Source organism: Gracilinanus agilis, chromosome 4 (genome assembly GCF_016433145.1).
Source record: "Gracilinanus agilis isolate LMUSP501 chromosome 4, AgileGrace, whole genome shotgun sequence".
Taxonomy (NCBI): Eukaryota; Metazoa; Chordata; class Mammalia; order Didelphimorphia; family Didelphidae; genus Gracilinanus; species Gracilinanus agilis.
In genome coordinates this window covers 228,832,891-228,842,678 of record NC_058133.1, presented here as the reverse complement: position 1 = coordinate 228,842,678, position 9,788 = coordinate 228,832,891, and positions in this window count along the sequence as shown.

Sequence of the window (9,788 nt, the reverse complement as noted above, 5' to 3'; positions counted from 1 at the left end):
AGAAAGAGAGAGAGAGAGAGAGAGAGAGAGAGAGAGAGAGAGAGAGAGAGAGAGAGAGAGGAAGAGAGAGAGAGAGAGAATGGCTTTTTGTTCTCTTTAACATGCAAAGATGGGCACTAGGTATCTTTGAACCCTAAGCTAGAGAGACCACAGGATTTAGATTTACATTAACATGGCAATGGAAATGGCTCCTCTTATATCATTCAAACTCTCACCCACCTTTGCCAGAGTAAGTTAGCTGGCAGAGGTAAGGGCTGGATCTATGGTCACTGAGAGAACTGTCTGGGTTTGCTCTGTCTACCTCTGCCTACCAGTGTCTGAGGAGCGTGGCTGGTTCTCTTCTATGAGGTTTTTAAAAATAGATCCCTGCCACAAAACATGGCCAGTGAATAGCACATCCTTAAAGCAAAAACACCCATGACCAGAGATAGGGAAAGGCAAAGAGGACCAGGATACTTAAAATTACTTTAAGGCTTTATTCTGGGTCATTGGGGATGTGTTCCTAGGTATGAGACTCAAGACATTACCCACTGGTTGGCATTCTTCTTCACTTTCCTGACACTAAAGGTAACCAGTCTCACCAAATCACATTGTCCTTGGACTTCTTGGAGGAGAAAGAGGACACAGATCTGGGTGGAAGGCAGGCCCATTCCTGGAAGACTTCCAAATCAATGTGAATGGTATCCCTGGCAGGCAATGGGGACTGATTTAGGCCCCTCTTTCACTACAAAATTCATCTCTCCCTTCCATAAATGAAGTCCAGTCAATGCCTTACCTTGAACCCGATGTTTCCCTTCTTACAGCACAGGCAAGCCAGCATGAGGAAGATGAAGGTAAAGAGTCCAGAGAAAGAAACAGCCACCACAGGAAGAGACGAGGACCAGGACAGCTCACTAAGTGGGGCTCCGTCTACAGGGGAAGATCAAAAGCAGGGAGAGAAGGGGTTACCACCACAACAGCCAGAGAGAAAATGGAACACCTCTCTAGGTCCATTCACAAAAGGCCAATTAAATTTCAATCAATAATATTTATTCATCACTTACTCTATACAAGACAATGCTCAGTGCTGGGAATATTCTTGTGCACATCAATAAAAAAATATGAAAAGCAATACAATACCTGTCCTCAAAGAGCTTACACGTGTAATCTGGGGGATGTATCACATCTACTAATAAGTGTGATATAAGTTACAGTGAATTATTGTAGTGTGTGAATTACTTGGGGCAAGCAGTCATTTTTATATGGATTCACTTTGTGACAATGGTCAGATAAGCATGCTTCTACTAGTTTAGGCTGAGTTAGCTAGGCTGACTCAGAACTTCTGAACCTGACCAGATGCAACTTAACTGAGCTGGTTTCCTGACTTCTAGTTAGTTCCCTGGCAACTGTGTGCTATAGTTCATTTTGTACACATTTTATTCTTCTCTTTTGTGGTGTTTTTAACTTTGTGGTTTTTAAGAATGGGTTTACTCTAAGGAAATATGCAAAAGCTATAGCTCTTAAGGAGCACACTTCAGTAACTGTTAAAGTTATTGTAGCAGCTGTTGGTGTGGAGGTGAACAGTTTTGAGGATAATAAAACAGAACCAGTCAAACTGATGTTCAAAGTCCAATGAAAACCAAAATAGAACACCTAGAGCTGACAAACAAGTTCTCTGAAAACAAGCAAAGGATTTTATAGGGACCTGACAACTGGAGAGGTTGTTAATTATTTTCAAGTTGGAAAAACAGCTAGAAGAACAATTATTGTTGTTTTAAGCTGCTAACCATTACCGTTAAAAAATGCATGTAGGATTTAATTAATGTAATTTAATTTTAATGCAGTAGGATTTAAATCTTGCTGAAAAAAATCTATGGGTTATAATCAAGGATTGTCATTGAGTTGTTTTCACTTGTGTCCAATTCTTCATAACCCAATTTGGAGTTTTCTTGGCAAAGATACTAAAGTGGTTTGCCATTTCCTTCTCCAGCTAATTTTACAGAAGAGGAAATTGAGGTAAACAGGATTAAGTGGCTTGCTCAGGGCAAAACACCTAGTCTTTGAGGCTAGATTCAAACTCAGGTAGATGAATCTTCTTGACTCCAAGGCTGGTGCTCTATCAGTTGTATCACCTAGCTGCCCCATTATCAAGGATGGATTTGGAAAAGTGGGCTATTTGTATAAGATGTGCTTAATCTCCAATGTTATAAGAGCGATTTCAAAATAAATTAATAAAGGTCAAAATCTTGTGAAATCTAAATCTAAATCATGTAACAACATGATTGCAAGAAAAAGAGGGCATATTGCATACTAAAATGTCAATGTAAAAAGTTGTAAGATTTCTCATGTATATCAATAAACTTATTTTACATTGTCCTGATTAATTTTCAGAGTTTATGATGAGATCTAAACACTGCGACAAGGAAAATTTAAGGAGGAACAGATATAACAACAATAATAACAGGATATTTGTAAAAGAAAAACGCTTTACAAATATCTCCTCACAACAACCCTAGGAGTTAGATGCTAATGTTACCCTCATTTTACAGATGAATAAACTAAGGCAGAGGTTAAGTGTTCCTATGCTCATATAACTAGTATATGTCTGAGGTCACATTTAAAATCAGGTCTTTCTGACTCCAGGTTCAGTGCTGAGTGAGGTGGACATGGGGTAAAATCAGCAAAAGCTTCGTCCAGAAAGTGGAACATAGACTGTACCTTGGAAGGAAAAGAAGAATTTTAATTTGCTGAGAGATGGAAGGAATATGTCTTTGTCATGGGGGGTGACACATATGAATACATTGAGGCAGGGTCAGCTACTGGCCTAATTTGGTTGGAATGTTGATTGTGTGAAGTGGAATCATGGGAAACAGGGCAATAAATAGATTGTGAAGGGTCTTAAATGGCAGACTGAGCTAGGAGTTTTTATTTTATCCAATAGGCACCAAGTAGCCTCTGAAAGTTTTGGAGCAGAGGAGTAGCAATAGTCAGATCTAAGAATTACAGAGATTAAATGAGAGCGATAGATTGAAGAGGGGAGAGAATAGAGGGAAAAATCATGATCATGAAAGCCTGAATTAGAGTGGCCATAGTTTGAGTGGAAAAGAAGTACAAAATCTGACTTTATTTCATATCATGGATGGAAAATTAATAGGACTTGATGTCCAAGTGGATTTTGGGATAAAGGGAGCGAGAAATGATTCTAAAGTTTTGACCCTGGGTGATGGAGAAAACAAATGGCAAAACGAATAAGGGAGTTGAATAGAGATTCTAGGAGTTCAAGTCACTGCTATTCTTACCTACAGTTTAGCCCAACAAACTACTTATCAATCATCTTTGGGGAAAATTACACCCTTCATTCAGTACAACCTATGCACTAAGTGGGTAGAACCAAGTCGGTCTTATGCCAGGTTATCCTTTTTTGCACAAATCTTCTGGGGTCTTGGTAGTAGATAAGGTAAGGGACAGAGTAACACACGGTGTCACCAGAGGGGAAAACTAGAACACCTTGGTCCCCATGGTTCCAGGCTGTCCCATTCTTTCCCATCCTAATCCTTGAAGGAAACTATAGAATCTCCCAAACCTCTCACTGAAGTACTTGTATTTGAACAGAGTGGAACCATAACCCTAGAATGGCAGAGCTAGGAGGGACCTTAGAGACTGCTTTCCCACCTTGTCAATGAAATTCAGAGATGGAAAGGACCCTCCTTTAATGACTAGTGCAATCCATCCCTCTATAAAAAGTCTCCTGAACAACAGCTCTGATGAGTGGTCATCCAGACTTTGCTTGAAGACCTCTTCCACTTAGGAGGGGGCCTCTGCTTCCTAAGGCAGCTCATTTCACTGGCCAACAGCTCTAATTATTGGGAAATTTTTTCCGGCCATTAAGCCAAAGTTTATCTTTTTGTAACTTCTACCCATTACTCTTTGTTCTGCCCTCTGGGGCCAAAAAGAACAAGTCCAATCCCATTTGTTAAATAATAACCCTTGAGGTACTTGAAGATGGTTATCACATAATTCTCCCTTTCCTCCTCCAACTCCACCTACACCCCCCACCCAGCCTTTTCTTCTCCTTCAGGCTAAATAAACATCTCCAGTTCCTTCAGCATTTATGATCCCTAAATCTGGGTGTTCTCACCAGGGAAGAGATCATGAGGAACACTTATTCTGAATGCAACTTAAGAGCATCTCACCCCTTTATGCTACAGATGAATGTACTGAGGCTCTTGGAGAAGAGAAATGAATTTCTCACAAGTCAGACAGGGAGTTAGTGGCAAAACAAGGATAAAAAGCTTAGGCCTTTGGACTCCCACTTCAGAGCTCTATCATACCATAGCTTGTGTAGGATGAAAAGATTAAGATCCCCTGGAAATGCTGCTCACCCCTATAAGAGATACTTCAAAAGAGGTCCCCCTTTCTTCTCCAGGAAGACACATTCCTAGCATAACATGTAATTGAGGAGACTTCCTGAAGGGCAGCAGGGGGTCGGATCCAAACAGAACTTACATGGCCCCAGAATAGGGAGAAGGGATTTTGAAGTAGAGGAGGCTAGAATATATATCATCTGAGCTAGTGTGGATTGGGAAGCCTGAAGTACCAGGACAGGCCACTGGGCAACACTGCTACTGCATGGAAATGCCAACTGGAAATGTTTTCCTCAGAGCAATTTTAGGGGAAGAGTCTTTGAATTCCCAAGTTTCTAGCACAACATCCTTGCCCCTTCCCCACCCGCCAATATACATGCATCCCTGCCTGGCCCATTATCAAATCAAGACTCTGTGGTTGCTTGGCTGGGAGCAGTGTTTAGCTGCAGGCTATTTTCCCCTTCCAACATGGACCCAGGTTTCTGCACATCTAGTCCAACATCCTTTCCTATACTTAATGCCAGATTGCCTCAAGAGAGACCTCCAAGCCAACTGGAATTCAAGAGTGTGGACACTGCTTTCAAAAATGGAAGCTATAGAGACAGGGTGGTGACTGACAAAAACTCCAAGATGGGCATGAGAGTCCAAATGAGGAAAAGTTCCAAGCCCTTTTGTACAACTGCTAAACAGACAAAATTTAGGCAGGCATTAGGGTGACTTGTACTCGGTGATATCTGAGATATCTGAAGTAAATGATGCACAGGCTCATTCATTTCATAAGTTAACACCACTCTGATAAAAACCTGTGGCACACCAGGCTCATTTCTTAATAGCAAGCAACTTATTTCCCATTTCCTAATATATGACTATAAGTGGAGCTGGGGACTTTGTAAACACACACACACACACACACACACACACACACACACACAACCTACCTTTCCCTGAAAGCTCTCAACCCTCCATACTGAGAAGCTGCAAAAGTGGCCATTTACTTCTCTGCTATAACCATGGTGATGCATCTCCCAGTCTCCCCTCTCCAGATGGTTTCCCTCTTCAGACAGACAAGAATTTTTCAACCTTTCTTCATTGCCCAATTCCTATTTGAGCTCTCTTTGGGATAACTTTACTTTCTTGAAAAAGATGCCTACCCAGAGGCCCCCATTTCTCTGTTGTGCTTGCTTACTTCCTTTCTTCCTTCAGTAACACTATCCCTACCTCCAAACCCTCTTGAGGAAAAAAAAAAAAAAAAAGAAAGATTGTAACCAATCATGAATGGTTAAGCAAAATGAGTCCTCTGATTGGCCGGGCTTGAAAATTTATGCCTCATTCTGCAGTTTGAGCTCATCACTTCTCTGTCAGAAGGAAGGCAATGTGCTTCATCAGTGCTATTTTGTAGCCACAGCTATTCAAGACAGGATAAAGAAACTTCTAGCCCCTGTAGTTTTGGGGTACTGTCAAACAGCTCAACATTAAACATGGATATGGTTGTCAGTGGAAATGCTATTGAAGAAGATGCATTACCACCTGCTTTACTTCAGTACCCTAAGGATAGGTCATTCCATTCAACTTGTAGCCCAAAGTTCCTATATGTGTTGTTTCCTGCATTGAACTCCTGAACATTATGGCATGGAAAGAACAGAGACTGTCTCTGCTTTCCTTGTATCTCTAGCAAGTAGCAAAATGTTTTAGACATAATAAGTGGTTAATAGATGCTTTTTAGGACAATTATGTGTCTCAGTGGATGAGAGTCAGTCCTAGAGAGGAAAGGTCCTGAGTTCAAATGTGGCCTCAGACACTTCTTAGTTGCATGACCTTGGGCAAGTTATTTAATCCCAATTGCCTAGCCTTTAACTTTTTGCTTTGGAACTGATACTTAGTATTGATTCTAAGACAGAAGGAAAGGGTTTTGTTGTTGTTTTAAAGATGCTTTTAATTCATTCATTCACCTCATTGTGGTAGAATCTAGATGCTACTACATCCCCAAAGCGAAACACAGATTCAAACCTGCCCAGAGAGAAGGGGAGAGAAGGGAACAATCATTTATTAAGTGGTGACTATGTGCTAGGCACTGTGCTAAACGTTTTACAAATATTTCCTCATTTGATCCTTACAATAATCTGGAATGGCAGGTCCCCATTTTACAGTTGTGGTAACTGAGGTAGATGGCAGTTAAGTGACTTGTCCAGGGTCCAAGAGCTAGTGTCTGAGGCCATATTTGAACTCAGATATTTTTTAATATAGGCCCAGCACTCCATTCACTATGGCACCTAGCTGAGTCAAGATCTGGGAGTGAAGTGATAAGCTTCAGTGAAAGTGAAGTGAAAGCCCAGAGGTGAGACACTAAGATTCTTTCATTAGCCTTTTGGTATTCTCCACTGGAATCAATGGTGAAGCAAAAAGATATGAGGAGTTTGATGATTTAGGGGAGTAGGGGAGACAAATTTTCTATTTATATTGCAGGAGAGACAGATCAATATACTGCTCAATGCATTAGTGTTATCTGTTTTCCCACAGCCCCTCTAACAAGTATCATTTCCCCTTTTTAGTCAACTGTTTCAATATGATGAGTATAAAGGTGGAACCTTGGAGCTGTTTTAATTTGCATTTCTCTTATTACAAGGGATGTATTTCATATGCTTGTTGATAATTTCCTTTGAAAACTATCTGCTTTGACCATTTTATTTAACTATTAGAGAATGGTTCTTGTTCTTATAAATTTGAATCAGTTCCTTATATATCTTGGACATCAGTCTTGGATTCATTGAAACTTTCCAGAAAGATTTTTCCCCTAGCTATTTCTTTTTTAATTTTAGCTGCATTGGCTTGTTTGTGTAAAAACTTTAAGAAATTTTATGCAATTAAAATGGTCCTTTTTATCTCTTGTAACCTACTCTGACCCAGGTTTGGTCATTATCTCTTTTCCTATCCAAAGTTGCAAAAAAAGTTTCTTCCTTGTCCCTCTTAATTTGTTTATGATGGAAATTCTATGTCCTCTCACTTTCTGTGCTTAGGAGGCAAATGCTGAGTTCTGGTCCCGGAGGGTGTTTCTGAGTCACACAACACATTAAGAAATGAGTAGCACCCTATCTGTCCACTCAGGAGAAAGAGCATTCCATCAACTCTGTGTTTGAGAGAAATTGGTGAAAGAGGAATGGTGCATGAGTTCCAGTAACCAAATACAACAGGACAATTTAAGCAACTGGGGGAAGGGGGGGGGGGAGAAACAAGAATGTACCCAGAAGGGACTGCCTGTGGAATTTAGGTGGGCAGAATGCAATTACTAGAGGTGGAATTTGGCTCAAAAGCCAGACATAATTAGGGCACACACTGTCCTTCCCTTTGGAAAGACCTATTTGAATGCACTGAGCAAACCCTAGCCAAGGAGAGCAATAGTGCTCTCTTTGGCATTGGCAAGCACTCTTAGAAGACTAAGATTTGGGAGGGGGTGTGTGTGAATGCTTGAGGTGATGTGGCAGATATCCCAGATCTTAAAGCACCTCAATGAAGCTCAGATTCTTTCTATAGGCCCATTAAGGATATGGAGGTGGATAGATTTGGTGGACAAATTTGGGAAAATAAGTTGTTAGAGAGAGGGAAGAAACAGGATAGTGGAAACCATCTTAATATTTAAATTCCATTTCAAGTCAGGGGGTTAGAAGCTAGATCCCCAAATCCCACCCCAGGAATCCAGTTGAATCCCACTTTCCAGAAGTCAGGTAAAAATAAATGGACAAAGTCTCAATCTTCTCAGATAATAGAGAGAATATTTATTCTAAACAGAGATCTGCTCTATTTAGCTTTGGGACTGGAATTCTAATCCTTTCTAATGAGCATTTAGAAGTCTCACTGGAACAGGTAAGAGTCATCTAGATTGGTCTCTTGAAAATGTCAGAGCTAGAACAGGGACCTTGGGGATCATTTAATCCAATCATATCATTTTACCTAAGTTCAAAGTAAGGCATACAGAGGAGAAACTGGCATAGCTCATTGGTAGCAAAGCTGAGACAAGAACCCTGGTCTCCTGGCTCCCAAAGATCCCCTCTAGTCTTGAGCCAGGAGATGGATTCTAGACTCCCAATTTCTATTTCTAGCTTTCTAGAAATTATAAGCCAATTCTAAATCAATTCTAAACATATGGATACCATACAACACTTTCATATAAAACGGTGACCATTCCAATGTTCTATCAGCAGTACATGTACTGAGAGTTATTTCTGGTGTAATTAGGGTGCTTGGCTATTTGATCCTCCCCAGGTCCACAAAGAATGTTCAAGAATTGGAAATATGAACAAATGTTCCAAAAGCATCCCAATTAACCAGATGGTGATAGTAAATATTTAATTGAGGGAGAGGGGCCTGATGGACTGAACATGGTGGCCTGATCCCTGTTAATGGACTAAATATTCTCATCCTTTGCAGGCAACCCTTGACTGGCCCTCACCAAAGTCCCTATAAACTGAGGATTGTGTCAGAGAAGACTGGTGACAACCGGGAAGAGCTGCCTATTGTGTGGGCTATAAGGAGCCTAGGAAAGACAACTTCCAGATTCTTTTGAGGAATTCTCACCTGACTGTGTTGGTTGTTTAGGCAGCCTGTCCTTTGGGTTTCTAACAAAGGGGAGGAAGGATAATTCTCTTTCCTTTCTCCCCTCTCTACTTTCCTCTTCTCCAGCCCCAGGCACAAATGGCAACCACATTTGAGTGGCTGCAAGAATACATACTTAACTAGGTAAGTCTAAGATAGAACCTCACGTTTCTAGCTTTTGTTTTATGTTATTGTTTTTTTTTAACAATCCTGAGAAATAGATGTTTCCAGGTCAATCAGTAATATTGTGATTTAGACAGGTCTGGAGATTATGAGTTGGATGTTGATTGCCTAGCAGAAGGGAATTTCCACAAAAACTTATTGGAGATGACCTCTGGCAGGAGGATGCTGAAGCTGATGAGACTGAGGAAGCCCAAGCCATGTCCTGGCTTGCCAGGAAATCCAGATCTCTGTGCTGGTTGGATAATAAAAACCCAAGGTCAAAGAGCAATATCCATTGAGTGGCCCTACAAAATTGTTATTATCTTCCAGGAAGGTAAATAGGTGATGGGTATTGTTTCATGTTTTAAGTATTTGTTATTATGAATTTATGAACCTTTTGTGTTATAAGCATTTCTTTTATGCTAAAAGAAATAAATAGCTGATGTCCACCTATTTTCTTTCTTCTTTTTTAAAATAAATCTTTACCTTCTGACTTAGAATTAGTACTAAACATTGGTTCCAAGGCAGAAGAGTGGAAAAGGATAGGCAACTGGGGTTAACTGCCCCAGGCAACTTGCCCAGGGTCACATTGTTAGGAAGTATCTGAGGCCAAATTTGAATCTAGAAACTCCCAAATCCAGGCCTGGTTCTCTCTCCAGAGCATTCAATGTGAGCTCCCTATTTTTTCCTCCTCTT